Raw genomic sequence first — 24,068 nt, forward strand, 5'->3', positions numbered from 1 at the left:
AGGCATACTGTTTGCTGCCAGTGATCCCATGTTTTTATTATAAGTTTCTCTCTTTTTCTAATGCATTGGACTATATGAGATATATATTACATAGAAATGTGTGTACTACAATACCAATTGCAGAATGGGCCATAAACCAAAATGAGCAAATGGAAACATCTGCTCACCTTCAAAAGTCATTAATGAATAAATAATTTTTTAAAAGCAGCTGGAGCAAGCACCATAATTCACCAAGGTGTTTAATATGCTATCCAGTGTAAGTTCTAGATGCATCAACCACCCATAGATTAGTACTGAGGCAATATTCCAGCAAGAACCCTTCTTTTGCAGATTTCTGGTGAGTTGATTAGTGAGACTTCCTGGTGACTTTTGTTTTGCTGAAAGACTATCTCATGAAATTGTAGGAGACATAAATAAGAAAAAAGTGTGGATGTGCAGAGAGACAAAAATACATAAACATAGATGTAGACACAATAAAAAACCTGATTTAATTTAACTCATAAGAACTATAAAGAAGTGGGCTTGGCATCAAAGAGGTATGAACGATCAAAATCTTCTCTCCAGACCTCCCCACTGGAAATGTGCAAAATAATATTTACAAGTGGCAGGAAATGAGAAAAAGAATAATTATCAGGCTAAAATACAAACATTGTTAATGTGTTCAGACATTTAACTATGAGCTAACAATCACCATGCTTATGCCCCACCTGCCGTGACAATCTACTCAATCCACCAAACACCCAGAGCCTATTTAGAAAAGTGTCCAGGGCACTGAACTCTGCTGTACTGGGGAGGGACATGCAGACATGCATGCTACAGTTCGTGATATCAAGGCCATGATATCTGTCTGAGAAGGACAAATCACATGGGCCATTAAAGATCCAAACAAGAAGTTAAATAGCAATGGAGTCCTTCTATACATGAGCTGCTGCAATTTATTGTTCATTTTTAAAGGAGAGACATGAAAAATAAAGTAAAATCAATGAGGCCATGTGTCTCTAGGAGTTGACAGTTTTGTAGAGTGATGTATGAAGGTTCCAACATCTTTATTTCCAGAGTGAAGAAGATAATGATGGATACTGGTGGCTTTCCAATTCCCATAGGGATGGGGGCGGGGTGGGGTTGGACTAAGGACAGAAGTGGCAGAGTTGGCCACAGTCTGGCTTTGCCATCCACAAAGGGAGAAAGGAGAGCACCAGCTGGAAGCTAATCTCCACAACAATTGGCTCCCAGACATTTCATAAATGTGTTCAACATCAATTCTTACACTCTTTTTTACTTATATGGCTTATGTTGCCAGCAGCTGATGTAAGAGATGACCCAGTGGAAATCATGATCATGGTGGCATAAATAAACCATGTGTCAATCTAATAAGATGCAAAGAACCTCACAGCTTCAGGATAAGTGCACTGGCCCAGGTTCTGCAGCCAATGGCAATGCACCTCTCATATTCTCAGTAACTTCTGTGTCAAGTGAAAATGTTAGGCAGCCATTCACCAAAGGTTTTGAGACAGGATCATTTAACATGCCGCTCTTTAACAAAAAGGACTCACCGAACAAACAGGATTGAGAAACACTCCATTCCATAGACCCTTTCCACCTACAATTTGCAATGCAGTTAGCATGCTCAAGACTCTGAAAGGTCCTGTGATAAACCTGACATTTCACAATCTTTTAGAACATTAAACTCTCATAATATTACTACCTGCCACAGAGAGTTTCTGAAATGTCTCCCAGTGATCCCCACCTCCTGGTATTCATGCTTTTTTGCAATTCCTTTTCCTGAGTGTGGGCTGGACTTAGTAATTAGCTTCTAATCAACAGAATGGCAAAAATGATGGGGTGTCACTTCTGAGATTACGTTACAAAAGACAGTGACTTCCCTCTTGTTACTACTCCCTCTCTTGCCCTCTGACTTGCTCAGTCTGATGAAGCTATATACCATGTTGCGAGCTGACCTACAGAGCAGCCCATTTGGCAAGGAACTGAGGGTGACTTCTGGCCAACAGCCAGTAAGAGACAAAATCCTGCCAATAACCACACAAATTAACTTGGAGTGGATCTTCTCTGAGTGAAGCTTTAAGATTCCTGTAGCCCCAGCTGACTTGCAGCCTTGTGAGACACCTTACGTGAGAGATGCAGCTAAGGCATACTTGAATTCACAACTCACAGAACCAGGAGATAATAAACCCTATTGTTTTAAACCATTGAGTTTTGGGATAATTTATTACACAGCAAATAGCAGTGCCAATATACTAGCATACAGAAGAACTATGCTATGGGAAACTGACTTTAGGATGTGCTGATAGGATGTTGAAGCATAAGATGCTTCTTGCACATCTTTTAAATATGTGAGATAAAGCAAATCATTGGAAATTTTAAAAATTGCATTAGCGAAGAAATTACATAAGCCTTTAAACAAAATGAACTCAATTGTTACTAAAATAAAATGACTGAGCCAAGGTTTGTCTTTTCACTGTCTATTGGGAACGGTATATAAAACAAACTAAAGTATAGAAAAGACAGGCACACATTCTTCAAGCACTCTGGATATACCCCAATCCATTGGGGAGTTCATTGCACACTAAATCCTATCCATTCAAGCAGGTCGTCAAAATGGCTCTCCTTGACCACACATTTTCAGACCAGTTTAAGTCTTGGTATGAAACTCACAGTATTAAAATTATATTTCATCAATACTACTGTTCCTTCTAATTGGCCCCTGATTCAAACATGCTTCAATTCATCCAAACTATTCTGCCACTATAAAGCTATGATTCCATCATTTATAGTCTTACCACTGCGAAGCAATATGAGAATGCCATCAAAGCCCTAAGCACTGTGATGGTGCATAATACAAGCTTAATGTTAGTATTATTATTATTTTTTAACACACTTAATGAATATATAAATGTATAAACAAAAATAAATATGCATCTGTCTGTCAATGACATGCTAAAATTAATAAGATTGATTTCCTAATAAATATACAGAATGTACAAATACAAATCAGCATTGTCTCCTTCAAATGAATCACACTGAAGAACTCACACTTTTCTTATGATGCTGTCATCAGTTAGGGTTTTTTTGCATAATTTCCTTTTAAATTACTTTTAAAAGATAACATTTTTTGTGGTTATTATTATTATTATTATAGCCTACAATGGTAAAATCCAATTTTATTATCCATCTCATTCAACATAATTTGTTCAGAATGACTTTTAATTGTTCAAAAAACAAGGCACAAGCTCACAAGTTGATGACCTGTTATGATTTAAGATCTCCCCAAAGATGCCCCATACAATGCTTACACACACACACACACACACACACACACACCCAAGAGCACACACTTCTTCTTATGTTTAATTGCAAGGTTAATCGAAAACAAACATGAAGTCAAAGTTGTATTGATAGCTAAAAAGTGAAGCAAAAAATTAAACAACAATCATATCTTCTTCTAAATATCAAGTGATTTACTCATCTAAATGCATAGGGAGTTAAAGCCATAAATTATTTTGCATCTGAATGATAATATACAATGTGCTTTGGCAGATTAAACATTATAAACAACATCCGGCTGCAGTGAGCAATGGAAGAATGTTTATTGCATTAAATCAAACTTATTTGTCTGGGGCAGCATTGAACAGAAGGTGGGCTTTCAAGTTTACCTTCCCTCAAAGCACAGATAAAGACCATTAAAAGAAAATGTCATCCATAGAAATCTGAATGTATCAAAGAGGAATATTAGGAAAATATTCTTTTTACATAGCATTTTTGTGGTTTTGGTTTGCTTGCTTTCCATCTGCCAAAACCAACTATGATTGGGGGTAAAAATATGGGTGCTAGCTGTGCTGTAGTAAAATAAGTACTAGGTATTGAGTCAGAAAAGAAGACCCAAGTTGTGCCATTTATTTGCTTTCCTTTACTGGGCCTCCATTTCCACATCTGTAAACTGAAAAGGTTCCAGTCATTCTAATCAAGATCAATACCACCCCTGATTGACATGTAGAAAAGTGTGTATGCTGGTGAGGGAGAGGTTGGTATTTTCAGATAAATGGTGTCTGGGGGGATCTATTGACATTTAGCGGTGGGAAGCAGGCAGAATTTCCAGGAATAACACCAGGAATAATACCAGGAATACCATTCAGGTTGTATTCTATGTAAACAGTATTGACAAGCATTTTGCAGTATGATAATGCTCCTGCACAGCAAACTGTCCTAATCGAAGTGATCATGCTTCTTCTCCCTTTGAATAACTGGTTTTCTAAGGCACCTTCTAATCACACATGCAGTGGTGCTCAGATGTAATGCCTTTGGGTCAACGCCTTGCCCTTGTTAACCCTATGAATAATGGTATGTTAAAGTTTTTCTCATTTTCTCTGACACAGATGGCTCCTTACCACTGTAGGGCTTTTTCACTCACTACTGCTTCTGCCTGGAAACCTCTGTCCTCAACCGCACATAGCTGGCTTTTTTGCCATAAAAATCCAGCTCAAATGCAATGCCTCAGAGAGGCCTACTTGGGCAATCCAACTCTTCTCCTAAGGCCATTTTCAATCTAATCCTTATTTTCTATCACACCACCCTATTTGATTTTCTTCATTGAGCCTATTGTGATCTGCAATTTTTCTCATGTATGTGTGGGTGTTTTTTGTTTTGTTTTTGTCCTTCCCCATCAGAATGAGCATGGTATGTGTGATGATTAATGTTGAGTGTCAACTTGATTGGATTGAAGGAGGCAAAGTATTGTTCCTCAGTGTGTCTGTGAGGGTATTGCCAAAGGAGATTAATACTTGAGTCAGTGGACTGGGAGAGGCAGACCCAACATTTAATTAGCTGCCAGCACAGCTAGGATAAAAGCAGGCAGAGGAATGTGGAAGGACTAGACTGACTGAGTCTTCTGGCCTCCATCTTTCTCTTGAGCTGGATGCTTCCTGCCCTCAAACATTGGATTCCAAGTTCTTCAGCTTTTGGACACTTGGACCTGCACCTAAACCAGTGGTTTACCAGGGGCTCTTGGGCTTTGGTTACAGACTAAGGGCTGCACTGTCTGCTTCCCTACTTTTGGGGTTTTGTGATTTGTACTGGCTTCTTTGCTCCTTAGCTTGCAGATGGCCTACTGTGGGAATCTACCTTGTGATCGTGTGAGCCAATATGTCTTAATAAACTCCCTTTCATATATACATTTATCCTATTAGTCCTGTATCTCTAGAGAACCCAGACTAACACAGATGTTGTCACCAAGAGTGGTTCTAGAGGAACAGAATTTTAAGGATGGAGTTCTTTAGTTGATTTGGGGGCTTCTGGAGTTGGCTGCTTAATATGATTAGACAAAAAATGCTAAGGACTCTACTTCTAATAGCATGGAGAACACTGATAGTCCTTGGCATGAACTGTTTAGACAGTTACGCAAAATAAATTCATTTGATACTCCTGATTCACCATTTGTGAGTGGCAAAGAATACAGTGACTCTATACATAATACCTTTGACCATATGTGGAGAACCAAGGAATATAATGAAGTTGGTTGTCTAGTTCACTAGACAAAGTGATGAAAGAAAATGATGAACTCGGGGATTCTAGCTCCCAGCTTCAGAAGCACATACTGAGCCTCAAATCTTCCAAGATTACCCTGAGTCTTATCTCCTGTAGAGAAAGAGCTGAAATTGTGGAAAATCAGACACAAGCTCTTGACATGTGAGTGGCTGACCTGAAAAAAGGTGCACACGTAGCCTCATTAGGTGTCTACTATTAAAGTGAGGGCATTGATTGGAAAAGAATGGGACCCTGCAACTTGGAATGGGGATGTGTGGGAGGACCCTGATGAGGCTGTGGGCACTGAACTCCTAAATTCTGAAAAGCCTCTTTTGCCAGAGGAAGCAGCCTTCCCACCCCCAGTGGTGGCAACATCTCCTTCCCCACCCACGCTGCCATCAGCCTTTCCACCTTTGTCAGAGATTAATCCTGTACTGCCTGAGACAACAGTGATGGCCTCCCCTGAGGCAGTTGCTAGGCAAGACAATGCTGATTCTCCTTAGGACCCACCCCTAACCTGTTTGCTTCTAGACCTATAACTAAAGTCCTGGCAAGCCCCTAGAAGTGAGGTTGAGAGTGTAACCCATGAGGAAGTGCACTACACTCCAAAATAACTCCTTGAGTTTTCTAATTTATGTAAGCAGAAAACTGGAAAACAGGCATGGGAATGGATATTAAGGGTATGGGATAATGATGGAAGGAACATAAAGTTGGATCAGGCTGAATTTATTGATTTAGGTCCACTAAGCAGGGATTCTGCATTTAATGTTGCAGCTTGGAGAGTTAAAAAAATGTTCTAATCGTTTATTTGCTTGGTTAGCTGAAATACAGATCAAAAGCCACTGTGAGCAAGCTGCAAATGCCTGCTCTCCGTTGGTTTAATGTAGAGGAAGGGATCAAAAGCCTTAGGGAGATTGGGATGTTGGGATAGACTAGTCAATTTAGACTTACTCATCTTAGCTGGGAGGGTCCAGAAGATATACCCTTTAACAATACTTTGCAAAATAGATTTGTGAGAGCAGGACCTGCATCCTTGAAGGGCTCTGTGATTGCTCTTCTCTGTATGGCAGATCTTACAAGAGGAACTGCAGTCACTCAACTACAAAATTTAAATGCAACAGGAATAGTTAGATCCTGAGGTGGCAGAGGCCAAGTGGCAGCACTCAACTGTCAAAGGCAAGGTGGGCATAGTTACCGTAATGGACAGCAGATGCAAAGCAGCAATCAGAATAGTCTGACTCATGTAGCGCTCTGGCATTGTCTAATTAATCACAGTGTTCCTGGAACTGAAATTGACAGCAAGCTTATTGCATACTTATTTAATTTATATAGGCAGAAAACTGCCAGGTCAAGTGAACAAAAAACTAATTTGAATTATAAAAATAGAGAATCATGGTGTCTCAATCAATTTCCAGACTTGAACCAGTTTACAAACCCAGAACCCCTTGAATGAAGGAGAGACTTGGTCCCCTTGAGGAAAGACCCCACTATACTATTGATAATTTATGCTGTTAATCTTTCTCCCATCCTTGCCCAAGGAGATCTCCAGCCTTTTACCAGGGTAACTGTGCACTGGGGAAAGGGAAATGATCAGAACTTTCGGGGACTACTGGACCCTGGCTTTGAGCTGATGTTGATTCCAAGGGACACAAAACATCATTATGGTTCTCCAATTAAAGTGGGGTCTTATGGTTGTCAAGTAATTAATGAAGTTTTAGCTCAGGTCCAACTTACAGTGGGTCCAGTGAGTCCCCAGACTCATCCTGTGGTCACTTCTCCAGTGCCAGAATGCATAATTGGCATAGACATACTTAACAGCTGGCAGAACCCCCACACTGGCTACCTGACTGGTAAGATGACGGCTAGTATGGAGGGAAAGGCCAAATGGAAGCCATTAGAGCTGCCTCTACCTAGAAAGATAGTAAATCAAAAACAATATTGCATCCCTGGAGGGATTGCAGAGATTAGTGCCATCATGAAGGACTTGAAAGATGCAAAAGTGGTGATTCTTGGCCGGGCACAGTGGCTCACGCCTGTAATCCCAGCATTTTGGGAGGCTGTCGTGGGCGGATCACGAGGTCAGGAGATCTAGACCATCCTGGCTAACACGGTGAAACCCCTTCTCTACTAAAAATACAAAAAATTAGCCCGGTGTGGTGGCGGGTGCCTGTAGTCCCAGCTATTCGGGAGGCTGAGGCAGGAGAATGGCGTGAACCTGGGAGGCAGAGCTTGCAGTGAGCCGAGATCGTGCCACTGCACTCCAGCCTGGGCGACAGAGCGAGACTCCGTCTCAAAAAAAAAAAAAAACTTGAAAGACGTAGAGGTGGTGATTCCCACCACATTCCTGTTCATCTCTCCTATTTGGCCTGTGCAGAAGACAGATGGATCTTGAAGAATGACAGTGGATTATCATAGGTTTAACCAAGTGGTGACTTCAACCGCATCTGCTGTACCAGATGTGGTTTCATTGCTTGAGCAAATTAACACATCTCTTGGTAACTGGTATGCAGCCATTGATTCGGCAAATGCCATTGCTGTTCATAAGGCCCACCAATATACCTTCTCTGTGCTACCTCAGGGGTACATCAGCTCTCTGGCATTGTATCATGATCTTGTTCACAGAGATCTCGATCGCTTTTCCCTTCCACAAGATATCATACTGGTCCATTACACTGATGATATTATGCTGACTGGATCCAGTGAGTGAGAAGTAGCAAATACACTGGACTTACTGTTGAGACATTTGTGTGCCAGAGGATGGAAAATAAAGCCAACTAAAATTCAGGGACCTTCTACTTCAGTAAAATTTCTAGGAGTATAGTGTTGTGGGGCCTATCAAGATATTCCTTCTAAGGCGAAGGATAAGTTGCTGCATTTGGCCCCTCCTACAACCAAGAAAAAGGCACAGTGCTAAGTGGGTCTATTTGGATTTTGGAGGCAACACATTCCTCATTTGGGTGTATTACTCTGGCCCATTTATCAAGTGACCTGAAAGGCTGCCAGTTTTGAGTGGGGTCCAGAACAGAAGAAGGCTCTGCAACAGGTCCACACTGCTATGCAAGCTGCTCTGCCACTTGAGCCATGTGACCCATCAAGATCCAATGGTGTTTGAGGTGTCAGTGGCAAATATGGGTGCAGTTTGGAGCCTTTGGCAGGCCCCCATAGGTGAATCACAGCAGAGGCCTCTAGGATTTTGGAACAAGGCCCTGTCATCTTCTGCAGATAACTAATCTCCTTTTTGAGAGACAGCTCTTGGCCTGTTACTGGGCTTTGTTAGAAACTGAACGTTCAACTATAGGTCATCAAGTCACCATGTGACCTGAACTGCCTATCATGAACCAAGTGCTTTCTGACCCATCTAGCCATAAAGTGGGGGAATGTACAGCACCATTCCATCATCAAATGTAAATGATATGTATGTACGTGAACAGGCTTGAACAGGTCCTGGGGGCACAAGTTACATGAGGAAATAGCTCAGATGCCCATGGTCCCCACTCCTGCCACCTTGCCTTCTCTCCCCCAGCCTGCACTGATGGCCTCATGGATATTTCCCTATGATCAGTTGACAGAGGAAAAGATGACAAGGGCCTGATTTACACAGGCTTTGTGCAATATGCAGGCACCCCCTGAAAGTGAACAGCTGCAGCACTACAGCCCCTTTCTAGGGCATTGCTGAAGGACAGTGGTGAAGAGAAATCTTCCCAGTGGGCAGAACTTTGAGCATTGCACTTTGTTGTGCACTTTGCTTGGAAGGAGAAATGGACAGATGTGTGATTATATACTCATTCATGGGCTATAGCCAGTGGTTTGACTGGATGTTCAGGAATTTGGAAAAAGCATTATTGGAAAATTGGTGACAAAGAAATTTGGGGAAGAGGTATGTGGATGGACCTCTCTGAGTTGTCAAAAACTGTGAAGATATTTGTATCTCATGTGCATGTTCACCAAAGGGTGACCATAGCCAGAGGAGGATTTTAATAATCAAGTGGAAAGGATGACTTGTTCTATGTGCACCACTCAGTCTCTTTCCCCAGTCACCCCTGTCATCGCCCAGTGGGCCCATGAACAAAGTGGCCATGGTAACAGAGATGGAGGTTATGCACGGGCTCAGCAACACGGACTTCCACTCACCAAGGCTGACCTGGCTATGACCACCACTGAGTGCCCAATTTGCTGGCAGCAGAGACCAACACTGAGCCCTCAATATGGCAACATTCCTTGGGTAATAAACCAGCTACTTGGTGGCAGGTTGAGTATACTAGACTTCTTCCATCATGGAAAGGGCAGCAGTTTGTCCTCACCGGAATCGACTTACTCCAGATATGGATTTGCCTATCCTGCATGAAATGCTTCTGCCAAGACTACCATCCATGGACTCACATAATGCCTTATAGACCATCATGGTATTCCACATAGCATTGCCTCTGACCAAGGCACTCACTTTAGAGCTAAAGAAGTGCAGCAGTGGGCTCATGCTCATGAAACCCACTGGTCTCACCATGTTCCCCATCACCCTAAAGCAGCTGGACTGATAGAATGGTAAAATGGCCTTTTGAAGTCAAATTACAATGCCAACTAGGTGACGATACTTTGCAGGGCTGGGACGAAGTTCTCTAGAAGGCTGTGTATGATCTGAATCAGCATCCAATATATGGTACTGTTTCTCCCATAGCCAGGATTCATGGTTCCAGGAATCAAGGGATGGAAATGGAAGCGTCACTTCTCACCATCACCAGGAGACACAACAACAATTCTATTAAACTGGAAGTTAAGATTGCCACTTGGCCACTTTGGGCTCCCCCTACCTCTAAGTCAACAGGCAACAAAGGAAGAAAGGAAGTTATAGGGTTGGCTGGGGTGATTGACCCAGATTATCAAGATAAAATCAGTTTACTACTCCACAGTGGAGGTAAGGAAGAGTATGCATGGAATATAGGAGATCCCTTAGGGCATCTCTTAGTATTATCATGCCCTGTGATTAAGGCCAATGGAAAACTACAACAACCCAATCCAGGCAGGACTACAAATGACATAGACCCTACAGGAATGAAGGTTTGTGTCACTCCACCAGGTAAAAATCCACGACCTGCTGAGGAGATTGCTGAAGGCAAAAGGAATACAGAATAGGTAGTAGAAGAAAGTAGTCATCAATACCAGCTATGACACGTGACCAGTTGCAGAAACAAGGATGGCAATTGTCGTATTTCCTCTTTATTTTGTTATGAACATGTTTCAGCTTGTATACACTTGTACTAAGAAAATATCTTCATTTTATTTCTTTTTCCTTTGTCATGTGACATAAGATTTATTGACTTCATATCAGCATTTCAGTGTTGTTAAATTTATCTAATAGCATTTGGGTTGGGAATTGGTAGTTTCTGGTAGTACAAAGGATAGCTATATTATGTTAGGCATAATTATGACCTTATTATTGTCTTTATTTGAAGATTATGTATGATTTCAAAAGACGTGTATGGGTTTAAGGTGACAAGGAGTGGACTTGTGATGGTTAATATTGTCAACTTCATTGGATGCAAAGTATTGTTCCTGGATGTATCTGTGAAGGTGTTGCCAAAGGGGATTAACATTTGAGTCAGTGGACTAGGAGAGGCAGACCCACCCTCAATCTGGGTGGACACCATCTAGTCAGCTGCCAGCGCAGCTAGGATAAAAGCAGGCAGAGGAATGTGGAAGGATAAGACTGGCTGAGTCTTCTGGCCTCCATCTTTCTCCTGTGCTGGATGCTTCCTGCCCTTGAACATTGAACTCCAAGTTCTGCAGCCTTTGAACTATTAGACCTACAACTAAACCAGTGGTTTGCCAGAGGCTCTTGGGCCTTCGGCCACAGACTGAAGGCTGAACTGTTGGCTTCCCTACTTTTGAGGTTTGACTCAGACTGGATTCCTTGCTCCTCAGCTTGCAGACAGCCTATCGTGGGACTTCACCTTGTGATCATGTGAGTCAGTACTCCTTAATAAACTCCCTTTCATATATACATTTATCCGATTAGTCCTATCCCTCTAGACAACCCAGACTAATACAACATGAGAGAGCAGGAATCTTATTTGGAAGCACAGTTCCAAATATAGAAGCAAACACATGTAGGTGCTCACTAAATATTTGTTGAAGGAGAGAGTAAATTTCAGCAAGAAATTTTAGCACATGAATTCCAATATTTAGATTCCTTACTTTGCCTAAATAAAAGGCATTGGGCTAGATACTGAGAATATAATAGTGAGGAATTATTAATGCGTATCCTGCCAAAGTAGACCCTACAGTCTAGAAATAGGCATTGACCAAACAATTAATGAAAAAATATAACATTTGACTCTGAAAAGTGCTATCAGGGAGAAGCAGTTCCTAAGGTGCAATGGGAGCTGATAATGGGGGCATTTGAGCTGGATAGAGTGATCAGGGAATGGTTGAGGTGGGATCTGAAGAGTATTCCAGGCACAGGGAAGAGCATATGCAAAGGTCCTATATCCTGAAAGAGTGGGTTGAAAAAAGCCAGTGTAGCTGATCCAGAGAAATCAAGAGAAGGCCAGAGGTGAAGTCAGTCTTGAGAGGTGGAGAAGAGCTAGACCATGCAGGACTTTGAAAGTCATGTCAAGAGTTTTGTGTTTGTCCTAACAGCAATGAAGAAACATTGAAAAATATGAAGCAGTGGGAGAGAAGTGAAGGTGAGGGTGATATTAGATTCATATTAGGAAAAAGGCCAGAGGGGTTGCTGATAAATCAGTTGGGAGGCTGTATGGTGGTCCAGGTCATATGTGATGTAGTACACATGTGGGTGGTGCTAATGTAGACAGAGAGATGTGAACAAAATCAAGAGGTATTTAGGGGATAAGATCCAGGAACTCTGACATGGAAGTGATATGGAAGGTAAAGGAAAAGAGAGAAAGATAACATAAACATAAGTTGCCATTCTTTGAGAAAGAGAAAAAAATAACAGACTGGGGGTGAATGTGGTGATAATAAATGAGCTTGATTTGAATATGTTGAATTTGGGGTGTCTTTGTGACCTTCAAGATTGGCTTCAAGGAGACTATCGTTAGGAACTCAGAATAGCAACCTGGTCAGAGGAATGTGTTCATGAGTAATTAAAGCCATGGGCAAGAATGAGATGGCCTAGGATTGTATAAATGAGCTCAATTATGGCATAAATGGTCCAGAGTCTTGGAAAAACAGCCCAAGAAAGGTAGCCCCAGAGGATGACGTCTTAGATAACTAGGAGTCAGGGTGAGTGCCTGGCACTGCTGTGCTGCGGGTATCATAACACAAGAGTATACATAGGTGAGCACCATCATCAAGGTATGCTCAGTTCCCAAGTTTAGTAACAACTTCCCTTTTCAATATTATCTCACCCCTCCAAATCATATTATGTGGCAACGCAGTTGGAAAAAGCAGAGTATGTATGGGAATTAGAGAAAGGCTAGGGAGAACTAACTACTTATCTATCGGATAAGGCATTAAGAATTCCACATTTTTTATTTCTCTTATTCTCTGAGGCCATATTTGATATTAGCATTGAGAAAACGACTTTATATTGGCACAGTGCATGTGCCAGTTATCAATCTATTACCTCCCAGCTACAAAGTCTGCCCTTAATTACTTGTTGTGCAATAGTGGAATGGATCCTTTAGCATTTCTTTGTTGCAACAGGCATGACATTAAATTATGTCAGCAGAGGGTGTTGGAGCGGGAGGGAAGAAGAGTCTTTTCTTCCCGGTTCTGGTATACTGCTCTTCTTTTCGCATCTTCCTATTGCAGGCTACTAGTGGTATAGTGTAGGGACATCCAATGTTGTGTATATTTCCTAGGTAAGCTCAGGGCTCTGTCTGCAGTCCAGTATCCATGTAACTGCAGACCTCCTGATGCAGACACCATGCACCCTAGGCCTTCCCTTGACAGGCAGCAGGTTCCTGGCACCTTGCTTCCCTCTGATCCCACTCACCAGCATTGTGCAGCCTATACCCTGGAGCATACAGGCCAACCCATAAAACGTGTTTACCATCCAGTGCGAGGCAACTATACCTTCTCCAGTGAAGTCTGAATTCAAGCTTTGGAGAGAAGGCCCCTTCATTTAAAATTTGTCCCTTCCTTAAATAATCTCCCTAAGTTCTAAGGTCTTATTTAGAGTTCTTTTTATACCTTTATAATTACTCTCCTCTAATAGATACTAATTTCTCTGTTCAAATGAATTGCATGTCTGTCTCCTGACTGGATTCTGACTGATACAGTCATGCTTTCCATTTTTAAATATTTGGTAAATCTGATAGTCCTTACAATATTCTTTTGAAATAACTATTCCCATTTTAGACATGAAAGCACTTTGTCCCACTTTTTTCACTCATCCAATAAGTGTTTACTGAGTGCTGAATATGAGCCTGGCACATGGCTGTGCACTAAACGTGACGTGGCTAGGGTAGGGCCAGAATCCAGAACCCAAGACTAGGCTGCTTTCCATTACACATTTAAGGTGGTAGTAAGTGTGTTGGTGGCACATTATTTTTAAAGAATGTTAAGGCATGGCTTCTCAAACTTTAATGTGCATACAAATTACCTATTTAAGTACAGGTTCTGATTCAGAGGTTTTTATGGATTGAATTGTACCCCTTCCCCACAAATTTATATGTTAAAATACTCACCCCCCAGGACTTCAGAATGTGACCTTATTTGAAGATGGCATCATTGTAGATGATTAGGTTAAGATGAAGTCACACTGGAGTAGACTGGGCCCTTAATCCAATATGGCCAGTGTTTTGATAAATAACGGCATGTGAGAAGGCACCTGCACACAGGGAGTGCACCATGTGAACTTGAAGGCAGAGATCAGGGTGATGCATCTATAAGCCAAGGGACGTAAAGACTGCCAATTAACCACCAGAAACTAGAAGAGCTGCAAGGAACACATTCTCCCTCAGAGACAATAGATGGAACCAACCCAGCTAACACCTTGATCTCAGACTTCTGGCCTCTAGAGCCATGAGACAATACATTTCCATTGTTTAAGCCACCCAGTTTATGGCACGCTGTTATGGCAGCTCTAGGAAACTAATACAGTGGGCTTGAGGTGTAGCCTGAGATTCCGAATTTCTAACAAACTCCCAGGTGATGCTGATGCTATTGGTCTTTAGATCACATTTTGAGTGGAATGAGGAGTGAGTATATAAAAGAGGACACCATACCTTCTCCCCCTGCTTCCTTTTAGAGAACAGTGTCCTTCCTACAGTATCGGTTAAAGGAACAAACCCCATAGTCTGGCCAGTAACCTAGAACCTGTATAGCCTGTCTCAAAACAATGAAATGATTTTCTGGTTGGCGTAGAGGGAGAAATTATATATTGTTAAAAGGGAGAGTAAAGCTCAAGGCAGTTCATATACAAGTGTAAATTAAGAGGAATAGGCAGAACAAACCAGTTAGTTGGGCTGAAAAAACACATGTGACGGTATAGCCAAATCATTTTAGTGCAGGAGGTGGCAGATCAACAAAGTCCAACTGCAGGGGTCCCCGAGTAGCCATAAACATGGAAACCGCTCCCTGTCATGATCTTTGTGGGGTCTGATCCTGCTAGGCTTGCCTTTTCTATGATTTCTCCCTTGCTGCTTTACATGCACCCTCATAATACTTCCTCTTTGCTTTCCCTCATTATCTGTAACCAAAGTGTTCTAACTATTAAAATACACAAAGCATTTTAGTAAAGATGAACACATCTGTCCTCTGCAATGGATCCCCCACAGCAGAGATGTTAAATTGTCTCCTGCTAGCCTTACTTTTCTTTCTTCCTTTTATGAATTTTACCAGGGCATATGGCCTCCTAGCTGATGATTTTGTTTCCCAGCTCCCCTGCCACTAGGTGTGGCCATGTGACTGAGTTTGGGACAGTGGAATATGGGTTGACGTGATGTGTGCAATTTCAGCATCATGTCCTTAAGGCAGAGCTTTCCCTGGGCATCCCTTTTTTTCATTACAACAACCTGGGAATCAGCAACAAGAACAGCAGCTGTTAGACTCAAAAATGGAAGCTGCATGGAGGAAAGTGCATGAGACTCGCTAGCCTAGGTGCCTTGAGCACTGATGCCTCCCCATCCTAGATTGCTGTTACCTTTGGGTTGTCACATATTTGGGGGCTTCTTTGTTACAGTATCTTAACAGATACCCTAAGAAATCACTGTCTAAGAAACTGTCCACAATGTTTACTTTTATAGAACCTTGCTGTCCATCTCTAATTCTAAGCCTTGGCCTGCCAGCTCCATTCTGCTTTATTTGAGATTGACGGGACTTAGCAGTACTAAGGTATCTGTGCCCATGCACAAACCAGAAGATCAGCACCTTCATTTTTAGTCAGGGCTGTACAGCAGCTTCCGGCCATTGCATGAGCCTTAAGGACATGCTTTTCCATCAAGCACGATCGTGCCTGAACTGAGATGGGCTCTTGTCTTCATTTGGAGCCAATGTTATTCCATCCATGTATATGCACAGGCTAAAATGTTAAAACAGATATCAGCCATGCACAAAAGCAAACACAAATGCTGGATGACTAAGGAGAATTTTAAATAATAAAAAATCTCTCCTTTTTCAGAGCTAGTATTTACACAGCCAGGTCTTCTGCTAATCAACAACTTATATTGAGAGCAATGCCCAAGAATTCCCAGCACTCAACTAGAGCACCTAGTTTTATTAAACATTTTTCCCTGTTTAGGCAGATACTATGGACCTATTTTATAGACAGGGAAACTGATACACTGAAAAGTTGTACTCTTTCAGTGTATAGAGCAGTTAAATATAAAAGCAACCCCAGCATAACACCTCACCCACCCAATAGATGCTTCTTCACCATTCATTCATTTGTTCATTCATTTAATTTATTCTTACTTTTTAAAAATTTATATATTCAACCAATAAACATGTGGCTTGCCTGTTAATTAATATAAAATGGGCCAGTTATATAACTTATCATTTGCATATTATTTCATCGGATAAGCATTAACTTAGCACTTACTATGTGTGGCCCAGTACACCCAGGAAAGGGTATTGAACAAGGAGCATTCAGTCCTGTTTTTGAAACACTACAATAGGTTGTAATAGGTCATGGTTAACCTCTTGAGACTGGAGTCAATCCTGCCTCAGTTTACCAGCACATACTGAGTGCCACTGGCTGAGTACACCCAGGCCAAATGACCAGGCTCCATCCACATATCAGTTCTACTGGTCTCACTGTAGAAAACCTAGATCAGGTGATGGTTGGGTGAAGAAGAAGACAAACTGTCAAAGAAAGAAATATGAACAGCCTTCTCCTCATAAAAACTCAAAGTGCTTGGCCTCCTGATAGTAGGCTAGTTGTCACTTTGATATATGAAGGATGTACTCCACACACACACACAAACACACACACACACACACAGAGAGAGAGAGCACAGAGAGAGAGAGAGAGAGAGAGAGAGACAGAGAGAGAGAGAGAGACAGGCAGGCAGAACTAAGAGTTGGAAAATGCACTATAAAAAGAAAAACAAAAAATATCAATTATTTAGTCCAGAAAATGTAAATAAGAGGGGTAAAGGAGAATTGTTATTGTTTTTAAATGAATTGGCCTTACTTGATAAACGGAAACAATTATTTACTGAGTTCTTGCTACCTCTAGGCACTGTGCCAACACTTTTCCATGCTTCCTTGTTTCCTCATTTAGTTCTAACACCATGCCAGGTAGGTATTGCTAACTCTGATTACAAATATAAATATAAATAATAAAGAAGCCAAGGTTTAGAAAGGTCAATGATGTCACCTAAAGTCACGAAAGTGGCAAGTGGCAGAACTAAGACTAGAAATCATGTCTATCTGGCACCAAAACCCATGTATTTTGTATACTGTTACAATGCTATATATGCAACCATGCAAGAGCAGGAGCAGCTCACAGCCAAAATGACACGGAGCTAGTGAAAGGAATCCAGAGGTGAAATCTCAGTTGGTCAGGGCTCTGTGGGTAACAAGAGGAAGGTGCCGCCAAGGTAGGAAGCATCCATCAGGCCAACACCTCCTACCCACAGAGTTTAGGCCACAGAAACAGATAGAGCAGGGGTGGTCACAGGCCAGATGCTGACATTTCCAGAGCTCAGCAAAGAGTCAATATGGGGACCCAAATACCATATCTTAAATATTTAAGTGTTGTAAGTCAAGCAAACAAACTTAAATATTTTCCATTCTTCTTTTGTAACACGTATACCTTTACAACGTATACCTTTGTAAAAGCTGGGAAGGCCAGATTCTGATTGGATTTCTCCAACCTAAGCGGTTAATCTGTGATCTCAGCCACCACTATCATCCCAAGGCCTTCCCCCTTTCCCCTCCGATCCCAGCTTCATGACGAGGAATTTCGTGCTCATGACTATGGACATCCAGTTAAAATCAATGTCCAGTCTTTTTTTTTTTTTTTTTTTTTTGAGGCGGAGTCTCGCTCTGTCGCCCAGGCTGGAGTGCAGTGGCACGATCTCGGCTCACTGCAAGCTCCGCCTCCTGGGTTCACGCCATTCTCCTGCCTCAGCCTCCCGAGTAGCTGGGACTACAGGCGCCCGCCACCACGCCCGGCTAATTTTTAGTATTTTTAGTAGAGATGGGGTTTCACCGTGTTAGCCAGGATGGTCTCGATCTCCTGACCTCGTGATCCACCCGCCTCGGCCTCCCAAAGTGCTGGGATTACAGGCGTGAGCCACCGCGCCCGGCCCAATGTCCAGTCTTGAGTCACACAATCTTCCCTACAAATAACAGCATTTGGGGGATCCATCCACAGCATCACTGTTTTCTGCCCCCAGGCAAGAGGCCCCACAAACCCTGGAGGCCAGCTCGGAGCTATTTGGATAGTCAGTTTTAAGGCCTTGGTACCCATAGTGTGGTGCAGGATAAAGGCATGGGCTCCCAAGGTCAGGCCCCTTGGCCCATGGATTCCTTATCTCAGGGAGCAGAGCCCAGCCAGGGGAGGCCAAAGTGGGGGCCTCTAAATCGCGTGGCTTAGGATAGGCGCTCCTCTTGCCAAGATCAAAGGTCAGTCTTGTGGAGTCACATACTTCTCTTGCAAAGGGAGAAGAAAATTTGGTTTGCGGGAATCAACTAGGTTAGAAATGTTCTAATTTGTAAGTTCTCATCCCCTATTATACATTCAAATCACCTAAGAAAGTCTAAAAAAAAAATGTGTACCTGAAAAAAAAATACACATACCTGGTCCCACCCATAGACAATCTGATTTAATTGATATGGAAAGCACCTTGGGTATCAAAAATTTTGTAAAGCTGCCCAATGGGATGTAAATGTGCAACCAAGATTGGATACTACTATTAATTACATAAAAGAATGTATATTATGGCCTGGAAACAACTCCTCCCACTCTAACCATGTATGTGTCTGTGAAACTTTGATGATCACTAAGGGGTGAGAGTGAGAATAGTAGGAAGGTGATCAGAAGGAGGAGGGGAGGTAGGGGCCCAGGCCAGAGGTAAGACACTGAGACAAGACTGTGCCATTCATCTGACACCAAAGCATTTCTCCAGAAGTAATGATATGTGATTTCTATGGGCAGGTGGGGGATGGAATTATTTTATTTGGCTTTTATAGATATTTTCTTTCTTTCAAATTGTCCCCACATCCCTGCACCTCAATGCCTGTCACCTATTTCAAACTAGTGGTTTTGATAAAATCTTACTTCTACTTAGGGTCAGAGAGTCTTCCAGGATCATGTCCTTGAACTTCCCTTTTCTGAGAGCTGTGAGGCTGGAGGGGGAAAGAAAGGGAGTGCAGAGAACAAACACCTCCGCTCCTTTCCTCTGGTACTGCACCCAGCCGTGCCCCTCCCCTGGTGGTGCCTCTCTGATACCTATTCAGGAGATGAAATAAACAAACGTACAGCCATTCCCTGCTTCTCCCCCAAGGCACTGATTTTGTGTCCTCAGGGTAGACTGGTTATGGCAAAGAATAAAAAGTGGGAAAAAGTGTTTCAGTAAAGTGAGCACACAAATACACGCTGATTAAATGCTTCCCTCACAAACAGCCGCAGAGCCCCTGCTTTATCTCTATCAATATTATCAAAGCACACCTTTCCTAAGGCTCTACTGGAAATTCCAGTTACAATCACGTATTAGCTACTTTATTTTCGGGCATTTTTCCCTCTAAGAGCTAAATGGAAAACTCAAGCTGAATGCGTTAGTGAAATGATGGAAAAAAATCCGTGCATTACAACTAATTCCTGATAACCATTCAAGACAAATTCTGAATACGGCCAGAGAAAAATATCTGACTGTAGTTATCTTTCAGTCTAAAGGTCTAGGCAGATGTTTTGCTTAAGCAAATTTTGGTTAGAACAATGATCTTTAAACTTGGGAACATACGGTACCCTCAGGTCCACATTCAAGGACAGTTATGAGGGAAACAAATTCCATGTTTTCACTGTATTTACTCTCTCAAATTGCCCAAGAATGTATGATGTATCTTTTTTCAAAAGTCCTCCCATTTTACCAAAGATTGCATAACTGTTAGCCAACATAAATATCATTACTGCATTGCCCTGAGAATAGACATACTTCCAAGCACCAAAGGGATAAAGCTAAATATTATTTTCTAAAATGTGGTTTAAAACTTTTTGATAAAATAACCTTGTATATTTATTTCAATTATAATGATTCCTCTTATTTCACTCTCTGAGCTGTTTCATATTGTCAAGCTTCTAATAACAAGAAAAATATATTTGAACTTTAATTAAAATGTTTAAATATAAACAAAATGTGTGAGATAGACTTCTTGGAAGATACAGCGTTAGGTTGGTGCAAAAGTAAGTGTGATTTTTGCCATTAACAGTAATGGCAATTACTAATATATATATACTTTTTTTTCCTATTCCTCCTGCTAAGTACCAGTAAAATTTGTGGTCATTATGTATAAAACAAGTGTAAGAAGAATGAAATGCAAGAAGAAGTCAGGCTGGCTAGGGATTACAGGATCTGTAGAAGGACAATGGTGAGTCCCCTGGGTTTTCTTTCTGTAATATCTCACACTTGAAGCTGATGGCACAGACAAAAAAAAAAAGACCCAACCTAAAAGGAAAACAAACTGCCTCCTAATTCTGACAGAAAACGTGAGGATTTTCCATACCAAACAATTTTCCAACTCTCCAGACACCAACTGAGTGTCCCACAATTCAACTATGACACAAGCTTCCCAGAGTTAATACAAATCCCACAAGTAAAGGGCTCATTCCCACAAGACTGCACCCCTCCCAGCTTCAGACACTGATCACAAGCCCCAGACTATGACCTGTCATCTGATCAACTGGCTATAAATCAGGGGTTCCCATGACCTTCCTCAGGTTTGACAATTTGCTAGAATAACTCATGGAATGCAGAAAAACATTGACCTAAGGATACAACTCAGAAACAGCCAACAGCCAAATAGAAGAGATGAATAAGCTAAGGTATGGGAGTTAGGAGGTGGCATGGAGCTTCCATGCCCTCTCCAAACACACCATCCTCCCAACCCCTTCCATGTGTTCGGCAACCCAGCAGCTCTCTGACTCCATCCCTTAGGTTTTAATGGAAGCTTCACTGCATAGGCATGGTTGATTAAATCATTGGCCTTTGCTGACTGAGTCAATCTCCAGTCCTCCTCTCCCTGAAGGTCTTGGAGATGGGAAAGTAGAGTGGGGGTGAAAGTTCCAACCCTTTAATCATAAAACTGGTTCCTTGACAACATGCCCCATCCCCTAAGAGTCATTCCTTAGCATAAACTAAACTCAGGTATGGTTGAAAATGTGCATATTAAGAATAACAAAACACGATCCTCTCACTCCTACCACTCAGAAAATTTCAAAGGTTTTTGGAGCTCTGTGCCAGGAACTAGGGTCAAAGACCAAATATATATTTCTTAATATATCACAATATCATGACATCGAAGCTGCTTTCTCTAACCAAAGGATCATAAAAGGGAAAGCCTGTTAATGTAGAAAAATTTTAGATAATAGCCACTTTAGGTAAACACCACTGAAAAAAACTGTGCCTCCAACCTCATGTAGGCCAGCAAAGGCCAAGTGGGGAGCTGAGACTTCCACCCTTATGAGGCTGTAATGACATGTCCCAACATTCACACCAGGGTGGTATCAGAGAAGCCCAAGTAGAACGCCAAGACTGTGATCCACATAATAAGAAAACTTGACAGGGGTCTTAGTGGAGACTATGTGAGGAGCTTGAAATACCATCATCCTACTCTGTTGACATGACATCAGAAGAGGCCTGTGAAGAGTCAGGTCTTCACCATCAGCCAGTGATAATCCGGTCATCCCCACTAAGATGTCAGCGCAGAAGACATGAAAAGCCAGAACTCCCAATCCTTTCCAGCAGCAATGGGAGTTTTCCCCACTTACATGTCAACAGAGACTTCTAGATTCCACTTCTTGTAATGCAGGTATGACAAAAATGCTTCAAAAAGCAATTACTAACACACTTGAAACAAACAATAAATAGAAGGCCTTATCAAAGAAATGGATAATTTCAACAAAGAAGTAGAAGATATTTTTAAAAACTACATGTAACTTTTAGAACCAAAACAATGCAATAACAAAAATTAAAATTTCAGTGGATGAGCTTAATAGCAGAATAGAAGAGATGGAGGAAAGAACTGGTGAACTGGAAGATTAAAAAAAAGGAAAGAAAAAAATCAGGAACTAGCCAATCTTTTGAACAACAGAGAGAAACCAGACTGAAAAAAAATAAATTAATTAACAAAGCCTTAGGGACCTATGGTGCTATAAAAGATCTGACATTCCTGTAAGTTGAGGTCCTGAAGGAGAAGAGAAAAAGCATGTGGCTGGAAAAGTAGTCAAAGGAATAAGAACTAAAAACTTCAAAAATGTGTCTGGAAATATAAAGTTACAGGTTCAAGAAGCTCAGAAAACCCTAAGCAGTGTAACCTGAAAGAAATCCCTATTAAGGCACGCCACTGTTACACTTCCGAAAATTAAGAAAAAATATAAGTCTTATCTAGGAAAAAAAAAAACAAAAAACCTGAAAGTTGGGAAAAGCTGTTCAAATAAGAGTAGATTTCTTATCAAAAGTCAGGGAGACTAGAAGGAAGTGGCACAATATTTTCCAAGACTGAAAATAAGAACTGTTAACTATAATTCTATATCCAATGAAAATATTCTTTAAGGAGGAAACCATTACACGCTCTATTGAAGAAAATGTAAGACTTTGTTATCAATAGACCTCCCCCAAAAGAAGGGCTAAAGACAGCTCTCTAAACAAAAGGAAAGGAAAGAAAGGAAAGGAAAGGGGGGGTGGGGGGGGGAAGGCTAGAATATAAAGAAAAAAGAAAAATATGGTAAGCAAAAATACAGGAAAATACAGAATACCTACCTTCTCTCCTGAGTATTCTAAATTATATTTGATGGTTGAAGCAAAAATTATAAAATTACAATACTGTCTAGTTTGATTCTAAATGTACACATAGAAAATATTGACAATAACTATAAATAAAGTGAGGATAAAGGGACATAAAGGCAGATAAATATTTCTAAACTTCACTAGAATTGGTAATATGAAAACATCAATATATATATAATTTATGTGTAAAGAATGTATTGCCTAGGTCAACTATTAAAAAGGCTATGCCAAGAGATATATTATAGATAAGTAAAACAGAATTCCATAAAAGAAAAAATGATCAAGTAATATATAGGAAGACAGGAAAAGAAAACAGCAAAGTAAAAACAGAGAAAACAAACAGAAAACAAAAAATAAAATGGCAGACTTAAGCTTTAGCATACCAATAATTACATTAAATGCAAATAACCTAAATATGCCAATTAAAACGTATATATTAGAAGACTGGATCCCAAACCATTATCCAACTATATGCTCTCTATAAGAAAATCACTTCAAATATAATAATATAGGAAGTAGAAGTAATAATATAAGTAGAAGGATGAAAAAATACATACATACAGAAGGATGAAAAAATACATCTATATGAAAATATAAATATTATTAATGAAAAAAGCAGAATTGGCTATATTAATATCAGATTAAGTAGAATTCAGAGCAAACAAAACTATCAGAATCAGAGACACGTGATATTAAAGTGTTAATGAAAAAAGCAACCCTAAATATGTATGTATTAAAAACCAGAGTTATAAAATATGTGAAGCAAAAACTGATAGAACTGAAAGAATAGACAACTCTACAATTATTGCTGTAGATTTCAATACTTTCTTCTCAACAATTAGAGCAACTAGACTGAAAAACAAAGATATAGAAGAACTCAACAGTACCAATCAATAAGATACAATACTCAATCATTAGGATATAGCCAACACTTGTAGAACATTCCACCCAGCAATAGCAGAATACAGATTCTCTTCAAGTGTCCATAGAACCTATACCAAGATATACCATATCCTGGGTCATAAAACCAGCATCAACAAATTAAAAAAAAAATTGAAATCATACAAAATGTGTTCTCTGACCACAATAAAATCAAACTTGAAATCAGTAGCAGAG

The 24,068-nt window shown here is 40.9% G+C and overlaps 1 protein-coding gene across 7 annotated transcripts in view; it reads right to left on the bottom strand.

The window, feature by feature from the left end:
• The window catches only part of CTNNA2 (catenin alpha 2), a 1,198,185-nt gene that overhangs the window by 466,567 nt on the left and 707,550 nt on the right, over positions 1 to 24,068 (bottom strand). The gene's annotated exons all lie outside the window — the stretch shown is intronic.

This window comes from Gorilla gorilla, chromosome 12 (genome assembly GCF_029281585.2).
Source record: "Gorilla gorilla gorilla isolate KB3781 chromosome 12, NHGRI_mGorGor1-v2.1_pri, whole genome shotgun sequence".
NCBI lineage: Eukaryota > Metazoa > Chordata > Mammalia > Primates > Hominidae > Gorilla > Gorilla gorilla.